Below are 9134 nucleotides of genomic sequence, written 5' to 3'. Positions count from 1 at the left end.
GTCACACTGGGGTGTAGATGAGCAAAGCTTCTCATATGACCTGCCAAGGGCCAGTGGTCCTAGCACTGCAGTTCTCCACCCCAGCCACTGGGGAGGGACAGAGGACCCTAGAGCATCCTCTGCATGGGGCTGGCCTTCAGGGACCCCTGTGCCGGTAACTGTCCTCTGCCTTGTACTTGCATCCGGCCGATCCCCATAAACTGCAGTGAGGACCAGGCATATGGCTTTGTGCAGTCCCTGTGCTTTGAAGATGAGGCAGCACATTTGGGGAGCCGCCGCATGTGGGCAGTGGTCAAACTCTCCAAACGCTGCATTCCTGACACTTGGTGCCTGTCTCCTGGAAGAAGAGGGAGGGGTGCAGTTCTCTTAGCCTCCAGGCAGACTGGGGAAAGTTCTTTCTCATCTCAGGACCGACTAGGGCAGGTCAAATCCATTTTCTAGGAACACTGGGGCAACTCTTTCATCAAAGGTCAAATGGACACATTTCTCTCTCATCCTACAAACAGCCTGGGGGCATTTCTCTTTCACCCCTTCCCTCGTACAGGGAGGTCAGAGGGCAGACTCCAGAATTCCCAAACTTCAGTCATTCCTGTGCTGCCTTTGAGATCTGTTGTACTCATAAGCACGAGTTTAACTATCGTCTTTCAGTCATCCCACTTTTTAAAGTAATCCATATGCAAGTTAAGGCTATTTATTTATTATTTATTTTTTATTTGAGACGGAGTCTCGTTCTGTCGCCCAGGCTGGAGTGCAGTGGTGTGATCTCAGCTCACTGCAACCTCTGCCTCCCAGGTTCAAGCAATTCTCCTGCCTCAGCCTCCCAGGAAGCTGGGACTACAGGTGTGCGCCACCAAGCCTGGCTAATTTTTGTATTTTTGGTAGAGACGGGGTTTCACCGTGTTAGCCAGGATGGTCTTGATCTACTGACCTCGTGATCCACCCACCCCGACCTCCCAAAGTGCTGGGATTACAGGCATGAGCCACTGCCATTAGGTTATTTTTTTTCTCTCAAATACCTTAAAGTGAATACATTCCTGGTAAAACTGAAAGTACTTATTCAAGTACCTAACAAAACTGAGTCATGCACTATCTGCGATAAGAGGCCACTGGCCTGAAAAATCCCCAAATTCCCAAGTGGGTGGCCCCTGGCTCCACCCTGGGCTAGACCTGGAGCTCCTCTTGGGCAAATTCAAATTCAGTCCTTCCAAGCTCTGACAAGTGCGGCCCCCTCCCCACCCCCAGGCTCTTGGGCTGGTGCTTTTGAAGGGTTTCCCAAACCTACACCCAAGTCTGGGGATTCTTACCCAGACTCTTGCCAGCTCATCTCTCTTTTCAGTTTCACTTCCCCAACCCCCAGGGAGTCAAGCCAACCAATGGAACGACCATGGCTGTGTTCCAGTAAAACCTTAAGGTCACCAAAATCTGAACTTCACAAACTTTTAGTCTGTCACGTAATCATACTCTTTTGGGGTTTTTTTCCCCCTCACTAACCAACTCAAAAATGTCAAGACCATTCTTAGCTCAGAGATTTGGCCGGGGGTGTGAGGTGGGGGGTGGGGAGGGGTCTGCCCACCCTCGCTTTAGCTGCTGCTGGTTGCTGGGATCCTGGGCGTCCTTCCTTGGTAGTTTGCACAAATTTGCCATGCATCGCCTCATTTGATCCTCATGACCCATTTAAGAGTTACTGTTATTTTCACTTTACATCTATTAAACTGAGGCTGAGATGACATCACTGCAAAGGAAGTTCCCTCCTGGGTCAACAGACTTCTGGGCCCTTCCAGAACTGAATTCAGTGGCTCCTACTCAAACCCCAGGGAAAAGCCAGTCAGTCAGAGTCACGGCCTGCTCCTCAGAAGGCAGGACAAGTGCTAGCTCTATCTGCAGCTTCCCCAGGGCATGCTCCTTACAGGGTCTGACTGGTAAAACAGGTACATGAACAAAGGTAGAGGCCCCTAATGGAAGGACAGCAAGGAGGGGCCCCCACCAACTCAAGCCTGCTGGGGACTGAGGAAACTTTCCTGGCCCTGGTAAGTTTCGCTCTCATTATCTCATCAGTTTCACCATGCCTCCCTCCACCAGGGCTCCTCCTGCTGCACCTGCAGGCCCCTTGCCTTCATCCTCCTTGATGCAACCTTCAAATCCCAAGCTTGCTCTGCTGCTGCTGACCTTTGCAGCAAATCCCCAGCCCCAGAAAAATGTCCCCTTTCATAGGAAGTTGCTTTTTCAGCTTCTCTACACAACTGTACCACAACTTAGGATTTATATTTAAAATTTTTACCTCATCTGAGGTGATACCGTTGGGCTAGTTGTAGGGGAATGGCTCTACCAAGGCACCTTAGAAATTCCACATGTACTCTCATAGGCCACAGGGCACACAGCTCACCTGAGCCTCTTGGAACTGAGGGTGGAGGCCTGGAAGGCACTGCCTAAGGCAGCTCCACTCCCTGCCCCATCCCTGTAGGAGGCTATCAAGAACTGCTGTCTCCTGGGATTCTTTTCTAAGCGGGGATGAGGCTTCTGGTTCAAACCCTGCTCCCACCATGGTATGGCTGCAAACTAGACAATCTGCTCAGCCGCAGTGTATTAGTGGCTCAACAAGGAAAGATGCTGTGTCTACTGCTGCAGGCCCCTTGGGGAGCTTTTCCATTCAGTCAGTACCAAATTGAATGTTAAGTCACTAGAGGCCAGGTGTGGCGGCTCATGCCTGTAATCCCACCATTTCGGGAGGCCTAGGTGGGTGGATCACCTGAGAGGAGTTCAAGACCAGCGAATCCGTCTCTACTAAAAACACAAAAAATAGCCAGGTGTGTTGGCATACACCTGTAATCCCAGCTACTTGAGAGGCTGAGACATGAGACTCGCTTGAACCCAGGAGGCAGAGGTTGCAATGAGCCAAGATCGTGACACTGCCCCCTAGCCTGGGCGACAGAGCAAGACTTCATTAAAAAAAAAAAAGGCACTGGTACTTTAATGGCTCTAATGGGCCTGGCCTGCTGCAACATTCCTTGACAATGTCACCACCAACCTGGCGCACATCACACATACTAAGGGTACTACTTCTGTAACTTGTTTGAATGCTTAGGTGAATACCTGAGACTATCTGAAGAGACAGTTGTAAGGTCTGTTCTCGCCGGGTGTAAGATGAAGAAACTGAGGCCAGCACGAAAATAATCCAATGCAAAGGGTTTTATTCAGCCCCCCGGGTGAGGTCCTGTGGTCCGACAGAAATGCTGGAGAAGTCGCGCAGACTCCGCGCAGACGTGGGGTTTTATAGGGAGTGGAGGCATTTGATTGGTTGTGCCCAAGGTGAGTGAGACAAAATGGCAGGGAGTGGGGCCCGGATGGAACAAAATGGCAGGGAGTGGGGCCCATATAGGACAAAATGGTAGGCAGGGAGTGGGGCCCAGATAGATAGGACAAAATGGTAAGCAGGAAGACGAAATGGCAGGCACGGAGTGGGGCCTGGATAGGACAAAATGGTATCAGGTAGGTCCTGGTGGGGCTTTTTTTCCCCCGGGCTCCTGGCAGGGTGGGCGGGGGGGTGGGTGTCCGAGCTCCCCTCGGCGGGGAGGGGGTGTGTGTCCGAGGTCTTGGCGACGCAACCAGCCTTACAGCAGTGTCTTATCGAGCCAACTGTCAAATGTTCCTGGAACCCACTCAAGATCTCAAGGTAAAACTCCTGATGACAGTGCCTTTGTGCAACAGCACCCCACTGCAGAATTCAGCCAGCTGGATTTGGCTTGTGGTAACCCTCACCACAGCTTGCCACTGTCAGTTCAAACTGGTGGCACATGCACATGAGGTGACCAGAGTTCCAAGTGGCCATTTACAAGGCATGAGCATTGAGAATGATGAAATACTTGAGGCTCCCTTAAACTTTGGTGACAACTCCTTCAAGAAGACGCCAGACTAAATCACATACTTAAATCCATATTTATTAAATATCCCTTGTTTTTCATTCAGGAGATACCAGAAGGGCCCAGGTCCTGGAGCACAGCAAGGCTTCTCATTCTGGAAGCAGAGAACCTGGCACCCAAACCTAGGGCCAGAGGTCTGTCAGACCCAGAGCCGGAAATTCCTGACTCCTTCCAGAACGGCAGCAAGGAAGGTTTCAAACTTGCTCAATTAAGGTGCCAAGACTTGCGTTCAAATTCAGCTCCACTCCTCACTAGGTGTATTAACACAGGCATGCCTCATCTGTAAAAATGAGATTAGAAACACTTCAGAGACCTGTTGTGAAAATTAAGTGACATAATTTACACAGCTAGGATTATAAATCCCTATTGCCATCAGTGGCAACAGAACTGAACCCAACTTACCAACTTCTGAACCTACTCCCACCATGAGCTGAGAGGCCTGTGCCCATGGCCTTTCCAGGGGCTGAAACACTGGCCACTGACCTAAGGTAACTTCAGAGAAAAGGCTATATATGTTGAAACCAAACCACTCCCAAGAATCAGGGTCCATGAGTCCAAACACTACACAACTGTTTGTCCCAAAATAGTCTTGTGAGCTTGAAGACAATTAACCTTTCTGGGACTCAATCACCTGACTTACAACATAGTAAGGTCAAAATAAGGTGACAGTTTTTGAACTTTTCCTTAGCCAGGTGACTCTAAGTAAAACAGGAGTGAAGTGACTTGCCAGCCCAGACCTTCCTGCAGACTTACCCCTGCACAGGTTCCAGGGAACAGCCTGGCAGCCACTGAAGGAATCGTCTCTCGGGTCAGGTCCCCGCTAGCTCTGGCATCCTGGGATTGCTGCTGTAGAACTACAGAGGGACGGCAGGCACTCTTGTGCCATGTGTTGGGTCAGGGACACAGAGCGGAGCCGCTGGTGAGAGGTGGCTGACAGGAACTGGCAGCTAACAAGGTAGCCTCCCAGTTTTGTGGACACTGGTAGAAAATACAAAATCTCTCAATTAGGGACAAGGGACCATTGATTATTCAAAGCAATAACAACAAACAGAGCATCAGTATTTTCCACTACCCTCCCAAGCCCCAGTTCCCACAGGGTGATGCAAGGGGAGTCAGGGGCACTTGCACAGGAATTGGGCTACTACAGGAAAGGAGTGCAGGACTCTACCCTTTCACAACGCACAGCAAGAATGCCTGCTCTCTGCTCTGGAAGAAGGGACTACCTCTCACATTAAGGCTGTCTGCTGCACAAACATCCTTAAAAAAGATACTAAGGGAAAAGGGGTAGCCAAGTGCTTTGCTCACAAGACTGCTTGAACATGAGACTCAAGGAGGGAGCTCAGCAGGCCTGGGGTGTTCAGCAACTGTTCCTGGGCTGAAAAGACAGAATCAGATGGAAGCCTCACATTTAAGAGAGGTGACCCCACCATCCAGAGGAACACAGGAGCTGTGCTGCTTGCGCTATGACCAAGGCAGCAACACTCTTCCTATCCCAGCAAATCCCTGAATACATCTAACAGCCCTCACACCAGGACAAGAACTTGACGGCATCCATCTCCTTCCCACCCAAACTTCCCACTGGCTTCTAGATTCCACTCTAGAAGGGTGCAGGGTTAGAGGCCTGACATCAAACCCTGATCTGCTGGTTTGTGGCTGGGAAACCCTGGACACATAATTCTGACCTAGGGCCCCTCTTCTGTACTGAAGCTAAAATGACCTCATGGTGATGCCTCAAAGATTTAAAACAAGAAGTAGGAGGTTTGGTGCAAAACAGGTGTTCGACAACATCAGCACCTTCCTCTTCCATGAGTTTTTTTAAGATGAGCACACACTGACTTCATCCTCCACTAGTTCCTGGGGCATTCAGCCCCTCTGCAGAGCTAAGCCTTTGGTTCTTTTGCTTTGCCTTGTAAATATCCCGTCCCACTAGTCTCTCAGGGCAAGACTCTTCCCTGTTTATTCCTCTCCACGCTGTTTCAACTCCTACTTTTACCACCCCTCTTGGCTTCATCCTCAACTAGAAGGTTTTTGCTTTAAGTGTATAATAAAACGAAATTTGTACTGAGTCTGGAGCATAGCAAACACTCAGGATTCTCTTCACCTTTCACACAGCATTGTCCAAAACAACTTCCACAGCGACAGAAATGCCCTCTAATCTTTGTGGTTCAATATAGTAGCCCGTGGCCACCTGCGTGCCAAGTGGCTGCCACATTCATTACATGGCTGCAGATCTATACAAAGCCCAGCACACCAGATCCAGGAGAGAGCAAGTCATTGTCTGAAATTTCTATAACCTTGCTCTGGATGGAGCAGGGCAAGGCCTCAAACCGTTTCAAAACTGTTCTAGCAAGCACTGAAGGAATGCATAGGATCACCGCAGACCCAAGCACGCTGGAGGCTTGCTACCCTCATTCACCCAAATCCCCCACACCCTAGGAATCCGGCAGTCCCCTCTCATTGAGCACCAGTCCCTGCTGGAGGCTGCAGGAAGAGACCTGAGGGTTCAATTAGACACCTGAGCTTGGTTACAGACCAGAGCTACTGATGATACTCAGGGAAAGATCTTTCTGGGTGAGGAAGAAGGGAAGGTGTCTTGGAAGAGAACCTCATTAAATTTTTAAATAGATCAGACAATACGAACTAAAATCCCACATTCTTTGACATTACAATTCTAGCATGGCTCTTCATTGTGACCAGACAGATCCTTATCATCACGTAGTTAATATAAATACAGCTTTTTCCCCTTCATTTTTTTCTCATGTATCTTACGGCTCTGAAATCACTTCTGAACGACTATGTAGGCCAGGACACATGAATCAGATTTCATTTACCCCATGAAATAATGGTTCAGAGAAAACGCAGGCCTAGTTCCAGGAAGGCAGAGTTGGGGTCTCTGCAACGTGACTTACCGGGGCATCTTGCAAAAGAGTTGTTGTGACAGTAAGCTCTTCCACTGTGAGACCATCACCACAGCCATGGCTCCCCGCTAGAGGGGAACAAATGCAGTCAGCTCCAGCTTGTGCCTCTGAACCATTATCCAGCTCTAGCTCCTTGCAGCGCCTGGGCCACTCTACAGCTTCTCTTGCGGCTGGTCTACCCGCTATCCCATCCCTTCCGGTGAGGTCCCTCCAGACCACACGTCCCATCCCACGTGGGGTCCAGCCAGGTCATGCAGAAGCCCCACTTCTCTGCTGAAAGAGAAGCACGACGTTACGCATCGCTAACCCCTGAGTCTCTTCCGGGGAAAATGTTCCGAACGCGCTCAACCGCCTCTTGCGAGGAAGTAGCATGTGTAGCGAAGGCTTGAGCTCCAAGAACCGCCGGCGCCTCCGTCCCCCCACTGCAGCCCAGCCTCCTGCGCCGTCCGCCACTGAGCCTCGATCCCCCACGACCCCTACCTGGGCTCAAGAATAGTCCGGCAACACATAGGAACCAGGATGGCGGTGGATAACTAACCTGCGGGAGACCGCACTGTGAGGAGTACAGAGCACAGACGCCGACAGCGAAGACTGACGCGGTGCATGGCGCCGCGCACCTCGACGTCACCGCGTAGCCCCGCCCCGAAACCGTAAGCGGCCTGAGCCACAGCGTTTGGGGCAGATGACATCATGGGCGTGGGCGCGGGCTTTGCGGGGTGGGCTTGGGCTTAAAGGTTAGGGTGCTGGGGCTGGGCCGTGCTAGAGGCGTCTGCGTGTCAGCAAAGTGGAGTCTCTCAACTGCCCCCTGTTACCCTCCTTTAGTGACCGGAAAGCTGGAGTTATGTAATCTGCCCCCGCAGCTAAAAGGACGGAGGCCAGACTGAGTGGCCGGGACGGACGCTCTGAGCCCCGAATGGGTGGCGTCTTCCCAGTACGGCGGCACAGGCAGGGCCGGGCGGAATCTAAGCACGTAGTAGACACAGGGCCTCGGGAATGAACAGGAGCCTGCCTGTGGGAGCAAGTGGGAAAGGTGATGCAGGTGGAAGGGCAAATACAAATTATACATAGGGTTTAATTTTCCCTGCGGAAAATGAGGGACGAGAAACCACATCCCATTCTCTTTTCTTTCAGAATTTCAGCCTCTCTCCTTTTAAAATGTACTCAAGTCCTTCTCTTCTATGGCCAGGCTCAACTCAGGAATGTTTGTTGGAAGCCATCTCCTTGAAATGTAATTGTTAAGCCGGGCGCGGGGGCTCACGCCTGGTATCCCAGCACTTTGGGAGGCCTAGGCGGGTGGATCACGAGGTCAGGAGTTCAAGACCAGCCTGGCCAACATGGTGAAACCTCGATTCTTCTAAAAAAAAAAAAATACAAAAATTAGCCTGGCATGGTGGTGGGCGCCTGTAATCCCAGCTACTCAGGAGGCTGAGGCAGGAGAATTGCTTCAATCCGGAAGACGGAGGTTGCAGTGAGTCGGGATTGCACCACTGCACTCCAGCCTGGGCAACAGAGCAAGACTTCATCTCAGGAAAAAAAAAAAAAAAGTAGAAAAAAAATGAAAAGAAACGTAATTGTTAAGGGACAAAAGGGCCAAGCGTCTACTTTCTTGGGAGGTCAACGGTTTAACTTGTCACCTGACTCCAAATTGCAAAACCTACATAATGTGATGGGTTATCTCTACTTAGCTATATAAAAAGAGTGAGTTTCTGTCTTTGTGTTGTCTTTAGCAGGTTGCATGTGATGTATAGCGTCACATTCTGGTTTAATGCTTATTCGATAATGGTTTTCTGTCTCTTCTACTGTTGTGGAGAGGTTTCATGGGTTGGGAGGAAACTACCCTCCACCCCCACCCATCCCCAGGCAGAGGAAAGCACATTGAAAGGTCCTGAAATTGGGAAAGATATGGTTTGCTGGTGATACAGCTAAGTATTACAAGATTGTACTGTTCTGGAAGGATCTCAATGAAGAGCGGGAGAGGCGGTTGCTATGTGTTCAAGGGTCTTGAATAATCAGGCTAGAAAGGTGAGAACGTGGTTCTATATAAGTAAAAGCAGAGCAGGGCTTGAAACTCGTATTATATGTATGGCAACTAGTAAATATACTCAATCACCGGTGTGCAAATCCCATACTTCACTAAATGTCACAATCCTAACAGACAGATAGGGCAGGACTATTACTTCCAGATTACTAGCATGGAAACTAAGGCTCACCCAAACAAGTTAAATGGTTTGCTCAAAACCTCCTAGAACAGCCAGGGCCTGGTGCAGTTTGTCCTAGCCAAGATGCTCATATCAGACTG

At 50.2% G+C, this 9134-nt stretch overlaps 1 long non-coding RNA gene and 1 other non-coding gene across 4 annotated transcripts; both read right to left on the bottom strand.

Moving 5' to 3' along the window:
• Window positions 1–3914: 3914 nt before the first annotated feature.
• On the bottom strand, window positions 3915–7458 carry LOC105721375 (uncharacterized). Of its 3 annotated transcripts, none has more exons than XR_010338853.1 (4): window positions 7316–7458; window positions 5223–6903; window positions 4671–4895; window positions 3915–4197 (listed from the first exon to the last, which is right to left on the bottom strand). It is a non-coding gene; the product is annotated as an uncharacterized LOC105721375 (long non-coding RNA). The 3 variants fall into 3 exon arrangements; XR_001108313.3 differs by lacking the exon at window positions 7316–7458 and having other exon boundaries at window positions 5223–5292; window positions 6827–7269; XR_010338852.1 differs by lacking the exon at window positions 7316–7458 and having other exon boundaries at window positions 5223–7268.
• LOC135270765 (small nucleolar RNA SNORA9) lies at window positions 6190–6322 on the bottom strand. The gene has a single exon (XR_010338898.1). It is a non-coding gene; the product is annotated as a small nucleolar RNA SNORA9 (small nucleolar RNA).
• Window positions 7459–9134: the final 1676 nt, after the last annotated feature.

Source organism: Aotus nancymaae, unplaced genomic scaffold, assembly GCF_030222135.1.
Source record: "Aotus nancymaae isolate 86718 unplaced genomic scaffold, 86718_ANA_hifiasm-v0.15.2.pri h1tg000065l, whole genome shotgun sequence".
Lineage (NCBI taxonomy): Eukaryota > Metazoa > Chordata > Mammalia > Primates > Aotidae > Aotus > Aotus nancymaae.
The sequence above is the reverse complement of the archived record's forward strand: the minus strand, read 5'-3'. Positions and strand labels throughout refer to the sequence as shown.